The sequence below is a fragment of the Sitophilus oryzae genome, unplaced genomic scaffold (assembly GCF_002938485.1).
Source record: "Sitophilus oryzae breed Bouriz unplaced genomic scaffold, Soryzae_2.0 scaffold_1385_pilon_pilon, whole genome shotgun sequence".
Classification (NCBI taxonomy): domain Eukaryota; kingdom Metazoa; phylum Arthropoda; class Insecta; order Coleoptera; family Curculionidae; genus Sitophilus; species Sitophilus oryzae.
Genome location: NW_022146043.1, coordinates 959,567 through 970,707, shown reverse-complemented (window position 1 = coordinate 970,707; position 11,141 = coordinate 959,567).

The window sequence follows — 11,141 nt, the reverse complement described above, 5'->3', positions numbered from 1 at the left end:
CATCGAATCTGTCTTAGACATTAATTATAAGGTAACTGTCCTTGGTTCAAATGAATTGTCTTTTAATGATCCTTTAAATACATGATATTTCCAGATCCGGATTTAGAAAAAAAGGAAAACATATATTCAAAAAAAAATAAACTCAAAAATACTAGAGTCAGTCCAACAAGCCAGGAAAGATTGCGACAGCTTTCCAAAAAAATACAGTTTATATTTATATTATATTTTATTATTTAATAGTTATTGATACTTTGCTGATAGTTTACTAGGGTTATAAACCGAATGATAGAAAAAAAAAACGCGTCAAAGACAGTTGGGAAATGAAAATCGATGATAATTTTCGCGAGGTCTGTCTCTTGGCGTCATTTACTAAAAATTTACATAAAATTTCAAAAAATTAACACTATTATAGAAAGATTAAAAAAGGATTGAAAGTTTCCAGACAAAAATCTATTTTCAAAAAATTATTGTTTTTCGAATTTTAAACTACACCATTTAAAAAATAATCAATAAGGACAACTGGCAGTAAGCGCCAATAAAAAATAAAAATATTACGGGCCAAGTAAATAACGTCTAGTATTTGACCTCGCCAAAATTATCATCGTTTATCATTCCCCACCCGTCATTGACGCCGTTTTTTTTATCTTATGGTTCTTAGCTCCTGCAGCCTAATCCGGCTCTGCCTATTTCCTGTGTAAGGATAATAACTCGATGATTTAATGGAACACCGGAAGCTCCACAACAATAACAAAATTTATATTCGTTAATCAGAAGGAATATCAGGAAATTATTGAGTTAAGAATAATATTTTTATCATTAAAAGTTGGTGCGCTTGCTTTCCACCCTTTTTATTATCGAATCCCTATGATATGTAACTCTGAAAAACGTAAGGACATAATAATGTTACAAAAATAAAATTATGATTACGAAAATATGATGAATAATGAATTAGCCCCCTAAAGAAATTGAGCTTACGTAGATTGCTCTAAATAAAACAATTTAAAATCAGTTAAACTTAGGAATAATATATTATACTATATTTATATTTAACGTATAATTAAAAAAATATCTATAAATATGTGTGCATCAATAAATAAATGATCTATTTAAAATAATCAAGTTGACATCTACTTCAAGCATAATCAGAAATATCTATAAGAATATTGAAAATATTTTCAACAAGTTTCCACCAGCAACATAAATTAAGTATACTGTTTTAAACTTTCAGGTATTTTCTATTAATGAACTTTATTTTTATTTATTAATGAATATTAATCTCGCATAAATGTACCTATTATTGCTATGTCGTTAGAATTAGTTCTATTGCTATATCGTTATTCATATTGTAGAAGGAAATACTATAGATAATGAAAAAATAGAAGACTAAAAATAGAGCAAATTTTAATCTTTTAAATTTTCCAATCAGATATATTATATGAATAGTAGTTAGTTAATAATTTATTTCTCCTATAATAATACCACTAGCGTCCTCTGGTTAGTAAGGGGTGAAATTATAAAGCCATGTAAGTAAATCAATAATTAGAAATGAAGGCAGATATTTTTACTGTAGTAATTATCTGAAATTAGTTACATTGGTTGTTGTAATAAAAACAATTAAAATGCCATGAAGTACTTTCTCATCATAATAGTTTATAAAGAAAAAAACTAGACCCCTTCAGAGAACAAATGGTGCAGAAATTGGAAAAAATACACTGTAATAAAAATTCAAGTAGCTAGTTGAGCTTATTTTCTTACATCAGTAAGCTTTGAAGTGTTCTAGACAAAGAAACTTGTGTATACATTAGATGTATCGAGGTGTGTAAAATGCTCTATGCTGTGATAAAGGGTTGCTTTCAACAAATGATACATTTTATTACGTTAAAAAATGGTTTTTATATTTTTACGGTTACTTGGCACTTTTGTTAATAACTTTTTTGTTAAAATTGGTCATTAAATCTCTAGTTATCTGTTTTATTTCCGTTCAATTATTTTTTTGTATTTGGTAATATACCGGGTGTGTCTCAAAAGTGGCTCACCACTATAACTTTTTTATTTTTTCAGATAAAAAAAAAACGAGATTTGGTATGCTAGTATATGACATAAATTAGGATTGATTGACGTATTCAATTGTTTTCTACAACTTTAGTTCACTCTAAATAGATTGACATATCATATGTTAACTTTTGGCATTTTCGCGTATAGTTTATTTGAAATTATAACTTGCGGTTCGGAACAAAAATTTGACTCGTAATACCAAGCGTGTGGTATCAAATTATCCGTAATTTTTTTTTTCCAAATATGCTAATGAGCCACCTTCGTTCCATTTGAAACATTTTAGATATAATTAAAAATACGATTTGAGCATTTTCTAACTGGCCAGGACAAGACACTAAAAACATTAGACGATCAAATCTATTTTTCCAAGGCTCCTTGATTAAGAATTAGTGTTTTTAATATAGTCACGGCACTCTAGATTGAATTTTGAAATACGATTTTTTAGTAAGCAAAAATGTCAAAAGTTGACATGTGATATGTCATTCTATTCAGAATGTCATTTTCTATCGAATAAAGTAAAAAAATACCGAGGATGCCATTTACAAATCTAAAGTTGTAGTAATTTCCGGTGAAACAGGAAGTGACCGAAAACAATTGAATACGTCAATCAATCCTAATGTATGTCATATAACAAATCCCGTTTTTCGAAAAAATAAAAAGGTTATAGGGGTGAGCCACTTTTAAGACGCACCCGGTATAAAAAATACAGTGTGACAAAATTCTCGATCTATGATGCCTGATGACAAATAAATAAGTTTATTGTTAATAAATAGTAATATTGTTTCGGAAGAGTTGAATATCCGAGAAAGTTGAGTTATTGAATGTTATTGCGCCGTAATTACGTTCTCCTTTATGCGTTAACATTTTTTCGGCAATTTTATTAATATTTGAAATTGTCACAAACACGACTGCGACGTCTAGTTGAAATTCTTTTCCACTTATTTTTTATGTGAAATACATACTGATAATTTCTGATTTCTGTCGTTGAAGCGCTGCGATCGCAATTTGTTGAAATCAACTGAAATGCACCAATCCTATAGTTTAATTTGAGACTTGAGACGTTTGTATAGAATTTAGATTACGTCTTCATTTTGTTGTTCAATTTCACTCCTTTTTGTTGCGCCTGCTCTGTCGGGACCTCCAACCGAGTTTCAGGTGCAAGCTTTCAGCGACGATTCTCCAACTTTTATTAATTATTCCTCCTAATGGAAAGTAGTGGAGGTCAGGTGACGGCGGCCCTTTGAAAACAGATCTCAATCGAAGCGTTCCTCGGTTGGGATCCCCCGCCGACTTCGACTTTTATTCAATAATAGAAACTGTTGTTAATGATTCGCGCGTTCATTCTACGCGAGTTATTAAAGGCGAGCAGCCGACAAAGATTTTTTTTTATTTGACGAACGAATACAAGCAACACTCAATCCTTTTGTCGGTCCAAAGGTAATTTTTCTTTCGATTTGGGCTTTGTCAAGTTTTAATTGCTTCAGATTTGCGGCAGGTTTGAACTCAATACAATATTCCTTTTAAAACTTGTGTTCATCGGTCAAAATAGATGTTTCATTGGTCTAGATGTTTCACTAGTATAAAATTTATTATATTCACATGGTCACCGAATATTAACTAAAGACCATGGTATTTTGTATAGAAAATACAAAACCCAAACCATCTGGGTTCAGAATCGAGGGGTGTCTCACTTGGGTAAAAAATGTACATGTACTGCCAAAATATCATTTTACTGCCAATGACTGTGAAGAAGACTGCCTATGACTGCCATGTAATTATTACCTATGGGTGACTGCCGTAAGACTGCCAATGACTGCCAGCGACTGCCAAGAAAATGTATATGTAATCCAATTGTGAGACACTCCTCGGTCAGAATGCACACAATGATGACAATACACAATATACAGGGTGGTCCGAACTGTATTCCGGAAACTTTGGCAACATATTCTACAGATAAAAATAAGTAAAAAAAATCGTATAAATGTATGTCCTAAAATGCTTAGTTTCGGAGATACAGGGTGTAGAAGTTTCATTTTTATTTCGATTTCTTTCAAATAACTTCTGAAGTAACATCAATATTTGGATGAAAATTGGTGCCTTGGAGTTTTTTGACATGAGAAATTTGATTTTGATGTCAATATGACTTCTGCTTATAGAGGGCGCCACCTACATATTTTTAACTGGTTTAAAGAGCAATAACTTTTCGTCGGTGCCTGTATAAAACTACTGAGTAAAAATACATTTATTTCCACCGTTTTTTACGTAAAAAAGGTCTCTTGGTAAAAATCGCTACGGGTAATGGTTCTCGAGATATTTGGAACCAAAATTATCAATATCGGTCATCATAAATTAAACATGTTAACTAAATAGTTATTAGACTGAAATCATAAATTTGAAATGTTTTTGTGCCAAAAGTTTAACAGAAACTGTTTTATCATCATTTTTTTGAAGAAAAATATTATTAATTTAATAGAATAAAAAGTTTGGCAATAAAGACAAGTATTGTCTATTTTCATACTAAATATCTTGAGAACGGTTGCTTGTAGCGATTTTTACCAAGATACATTTTTTACGTAAAAAATCACGAAAATGTATATTCTTTCACTCACTGGTTTTATACAGGTACGGACGAAAAGTTATTACTCTTCAAAACAGTTAAAACACATGTAGGTGACGCCCCCTAAAAATAAGAGTCATATTGACATCAAAATCAAATTTCTCATGTTAAAAAACTCCCAGTCGCCAATTTTCATCCAGATATTAACGTTACTTCAGAAATTATTTAGAAAAAATCGAAATAAAAATGAAACTTCTTCCTGTATCTCCGAAACTAAGCATTTTGGGATATATATTTATACGAACTTTTTTATATATTTTTGTCTGCAGAATATGCTGCCAAAGTTTTCGGAATACAGTTTGGACCACTCTGTATAGGGTGATTACAATATTTACAGATTATAATAGAATTATTCTCTTTTAAATGGCTTTACCGAAGAAACCAGAAAGTTTAGATATAGGAACATTTTATTTGGGTTTCGATTTTTTAAATAATATACAGGGTGAGTATTAAAGAAGTGCAAGTATTTTAAGTGCTGGAAGATCTCGATAAAAGAAACATATTTTCTCTTTAACATTTTTCAAATAAGTCTAAAATAACCAAGTTATTTTACCTTGAAAATTTCCAAAAAATAGTATATTAAACAACGAGTTTCAAAAACGACATTTAGTTCGACAGTTTGTTGGCTCGAGCCGCAGGCAAGAGCCACAAATCGAACGAGTGTACAAAGAAGTTTTCGAACGAGTTTTTTACGCTATTTTTTCTACGACTACAAATTAGCATGACACTTTTCTGATGGCTGCGTTGCGTTTGGCGTTTCAGCTAAACATTGGAGGTTAAAAATGTTAAAGTTGGAACATGTCGTGTGCAAAATGACACACATAGAATAACTAAGACGACACATGTCGTGCCCTAAATCCTTAGCACACAACAGTTTACAAAACGCCAATTTCAGATCGAGTTTTCCGTGTGTCAAACTGCATTTTCTAGGCTAGTCGTAGAAAAAATGATTTTTGCTTAAATTTTGGAAACCACTGGCACTAGATTTTTTCCGGATTTTGTTTCTTGCAAATTTAATCTCTACCTATGTTGTCATATTATCAAAAAAACTGTGTTTTTTAACTAAAAACTAAACAATTTTTTTTTTCGCGGAAAAAAACTCACAATCGTGTTTCTGGGGTCGAAATATACTACCCCTAAAAATATTTGCACTTATTGAAGACTCAACCTGTATATAGGCCTGAATTTAAAATAACAATAATTTAAATTATTAATAATATTTCTATAATACGCCCATGAAATCTCAATTTGCTATCCAACAATAACCCTAAAATCCTTCGAAGACAGATAACAATAGTACCCCATATACCACCCGCAGAATTTCCTAACATCTTTCTTAGACCTCCTAGATCAGAATTTATATAGAAACTTACATCTTTCGGCCATAAACTACCCTCAAACCGACCACCGTACGTAATATACAGATATGTGGGCACGCCACACGGCGCATCAAAATTTACTGCGTCCCATTTGAAAAGATGTCAAAAAGTTTCCGGACATTTGCGTCCGAAAATAAAGAACTCCTAGGACCGTAAAACACGAAATTAATCGAAAGCCGGCCGGGGCAGCTTAACCGAAAACATCTTGCAAACTTGGCTAACAAATCACTTCGTTTGTCGTATGACGGTAATTATTGTTATCATGATGGCTCTATCCACAGGACGTTGGTCGACGAAGTCATAGAGATAGAGTAGGTTAAGTAGAGCTTGCTGTATATTTTGTTTATGGCAGTAGACCATCTAAACTCAAGTTTTCATCCACTGCAAATATAAAAAGTAACAAATATAAATATAAACAATTATTGTTTGCCGATATTTCTATTTTTTTTGCTGATAGGAACTGTGTTTGTTGCCAGGTTACTATTTTATTAAATTACCTATTTATTAAAAAATAAGACTGTAGTTCAAATCGTTCAAATTGATAATCTGTGGTAAATCCAATTGAACTCTGACCTCTGACACTTGGCTGACATTGACAGACATTGACGTTTACGGTTCCTTTTTCTAAATATTTTCATTATTTTTTGAGATTTTATTCACAATTTCTACTTGATTTTGTTCTTTGTGCAGCCTGCAGTACTAATTATATAGTTATAAGTTATAAATAATCTTTTCACCGATCAAGAACTGAGGAATAGGCTGGAAGATATTCAAAAATGTAAAACGCTTAAAAACGTATTAGAAAATGTTGACTCGTCCACAAATTCGTGAAAATAAATTAGTCCAGATGTTTGTAAAAAGGTCTCTAATTATTTTGAGAAGTTTCCTCGTATCAGTAATTTTCAGGTTTGTAATATGTATATGATAATAAATAGATTAAAACTTATATTTCAGGAAACAGCGCGGGCATTACAGATTGTTGTAAATCAATTTTAAAATATAAAGAAGGTTTAAAACAGGTTTAAAAGTTGAGTTAGTAGAGAAGACTTAAATAAGGTAATGTTGGTAATGGGACCAAAGATCAAATAACACTTGAAATATATAATATGTACAATAATTGTAAGTAGTTTTTTATGAATCTGTTTGATATCTATTGCATTGTTTTTATATATTTCTTAAAATATATATTTTTTACTTTACAGGATGCACAAAGAATAATAAAAAATACAGTTACTCACTAAAAGCACTTAAGGTTTGTAATAGATGTAGTTAGAATATCAAACACCAAACCAAATCAAAAATTATGTTTTATTTTACTGGTATTCCTCGCATTTGAAAGGAAAGTAATTTCATAAATAAGCAGGACATTGTATAGTACACCTATATTAATAATTCTTTTTATCCTATACTTGTTAGTTCACACATTACTTACTAGGTATAAAATTTAGTACTGATTCCAAACCTATAGTTGTGGTTGTGACATATTCTGATGTGTTTCTGGCAATTTAAAATAAGTTAATATTTAAACAAACATTTCTGGCTTTCTTTGACAGGAGTGTCATAACATATTTAATAAAGGTATGTGGATAATGTTCTGATTATTACAGTTTGCATGGCTGTTTTTGTATGTTGTTATTTTTAATAAAGTATATTTAATGAGTTTTGAGTATGTCTTTTTCCCTCAGAGGATTGTGTTCTAAACTTTATATATAAATTTTCATAAATTATATCTACAAAATTTATTACCTTATAACTTTTGCTAAAGACTTTGTAGTTGAAACAGTTTAACAGTATATAAAAGAACTATTTAAATAAGATGTTTGAAAATATATAGCTGTTATTGCACACATCAATTCAATTTGTGATTAACTGTACTGAAATAAAAACAAATTAAGAGAAATGAGGTAATCTATAAACTATAACATGAAACGAATCATCCTATTTCCAAGTCTTCTATTAATTTCACTTATTAAACAGCTATAATTATTCAATAATCTTGATAATTCTAGGAACTCTCAGATATCGTCAAAACATGAAAACAAAAATTCACTTCCTATAGTTCTTACGTCCTTTAACTGAAATATAAGAAACAGGGGAGTTAATATTCTCACTGAGAAAGTTTATAAAATACCTTTAAGTAAAATCTCTTCGAATCTGCTGTAAAATACCTTTATTCTTATTAAATAATTTCAATAATCTATGTTTTATTTATGACAACCACCTAATAACCTAACTTTAACGTCAACTTGACAATCCTGAAAAATGTTATTGTTAACCAAAGACTAAATCAATTTCTTAATTCGCTAACGCCAACTTATTTTTCATTAAAAAAAAAATTACCAATTTTCCTAACTAGGTCGGCCATATTGAGGAACTTTTAAAAGAATTGTACTATATAAACAATTATTGTTTGCCGATATTTCTATTTTTTTTGCTGATAGGAACTGTGTTTGTTGCCAGGTTACTATTTTATTAAATTACCTATTTATTAAAAAATAAGGTTGTCAATCGAGTTCAGTTTTTGTCCAAAAAACGCCTTGTGCACCAATTTTGCACACGTTCGAGTACCGTTTCGATTAAAACAGAAGAAAAAAATGAAGAAGCACGACAAACGTTACTTCCGCCAATACTTCCAAATTTGGAAAATGATCGAAAAAAAAAACGGCGTCCAGTTGGCCGGGAAATGACGATCGATGACTTTTCCCATATAAATTTACATATAAAATGACTGCGATCTTCATTTCATAGCCATCGCTGACGCCGTTTTTTCTCGATCATACGGTACTTTCAGTGGCTGGGATAGAAAAATATAAGAGCAGGGGATGTCGATGAAACTGTTCTCTTGTTAATTTATTAAGGTGCGCCCAGAGCTGACGAGACGAGAGCGAGGCAAGAGCGAGACAAGAACGAGACAAGAGCGAGACATCTTCTATCCATTTTTTGAGGCAAGTCTGCCACGAGACAATTGAATAATGTATATCAAACGATGGCCAAATAATAACGCATTCAGTAATAATTTTTTGTATGTTTAACATGTTATTTGGTTCGTCGTATTTTATTCATCGTCGGTTTTTCCCTTTTGGTTGTTTTCCCTTTTAACCCTTCATGTGTTTCGAGACACGACGTTTTTTAAAAAATGCGTTTTTTAATGTTTTTTAGAACAAAATGTTAAATAGCAAAATTATAGGAAGACTTAAGAAACACATTTTAAAATTACTGTTACGTTTTTCGTCGGTTCCGTGTGGATAGAAAGTCACAATTTATTTAAACACTATTTATTTAACACTAATTAACAAAAACAATAACGATAAAAGACTTATAGAACTATTTACAAACGATTTATAACTAAGAATTTATTTTGAATTTTAGCGCGTCAACTGCACTGGTATATTTATAACTGCCCTCTCTAGGCCACTGCCGCCGGCTTTTATATCTACAGCAAAAGAAATCTAGAATAGTCCATAGATCGTTAGGTGCGCAGAGAAGGTTTTCGAATGTTCTCGTATGTACGAGTCCATTCTAGTGGGTCTCGATTCTTCTCGAACGAATGAATCATTGCGGTGTCTGTGCGATGTTAAGGTCATCCGAGGGCGGGCCATATTGTGAGGTTAGGTCGAGTCCACACCGGCTCGCAACATTACTGTAGTAGAGTACACTTCAAAAAAGTGTTGCGGATATAACATATTTTTTAATGGGAATATCCTATTTTTAGCCGACCATACCAACAGGTATGGTAGGCTATTAAGATCGACAAAATTTTTTTTTTTAATTTCACTCAAAATGAGTTATTTGGATCATAAATGACCTAAATACAAAATATTTTCATGGTCTGTCTGTCTGTCCGTCTGTAACACGATAACTCAAAAACCGCTAAACCGATTTTAACCAAATTTGGTACAAAAATACTGTGGCACCCGAGAATCTGGCCATTAATTTTTGGTGGGGGTGGCGGGTTGGTAGGGGGTATGGGAGGGTGTTAAAAATTTAAAAAAATCGTAACTCCAAAATTACAGTAGCTAACGAAACGCGGTTTTCAATTTAAGATTAGGAATAATATTCGCAACAAAATTTGTAATAACATCAAAATCAGTCAAAGTCGCAGTTTTTGAGATAAAAAAAATTGAAAAAATTCATTTACATACTTTGAAACTAAAAGAACTGCCTACCAACTTTTTTTTTTAACATATATTATTTTAGTATGGGCGGCTCTACGTGCCTCCCGGCGCCATTTTTTTATTTTATTATTAGATTCTACGTACAATTCGGTAACTTTTTTTGCATATGATATTATACAGGGTGTCTCAGAAATAAGTGCAAGTATTTTAACTGGTAGTATGTAGATGTAGAATGTTTAGAAGGGGAGTTAATCACCGCGACCTTATAGATCTATTGTGTGTTCCCCTTTCTTGAGTTATAACGAGTTATAACTCATCATACAGTCTCAGGGCTTTAAGAAAAGCCAGTATCTGAGACGGCTCCACAGAGGTCAGCTCTCCATCCTCGACATCAGACGTGCCAAGGTTCATGGCACGAATGGTCGTCGTCTCGGCGCACTCAGTGATAAGGTGTTCTGGTGTTTCCCCATTTTCCCCACAAAATCTGCATTCGCCGTTGTTTCTCAGTTTCAGCCTACTGAGGTGTTCGTTGAGGAGAAAGTGTCCTGTTAGAAACCCCGTGACAATCCAAAGATTGTTTTTACTTAAATCAAGGAAAACCTTTGATTTTTCTCGGTCGTAAGTTCTGAGGAACTTTTTCGAGTGTCTTAGACCGTTGGAGGACACCCATTCTATATTACGGATGGAGTCTTCCAGATTCTTCAGTTCCGCTTTCAGTTGGTTCCCGTTAGGAAAACAGAACGGTTCTGGTCCAGTTAGTGGAGTGTTCGCTTCTTTTCTAGCTAGATCATTTGCTTTTTCATTGCCTTCTATCCCTTGGTGAGCAGGCACCCAAACTACACCGACTTTATTTTCTTTGCCTAATTTGTTAAGCTTCTCTAGGCATTCTTTGGCCAACTTCGAATTGATGGTTACTGAGTTGATCGCGTTAAGTGCTGCTTGACTATCGGATAGGATGGCAATTTCCTGTTTTCG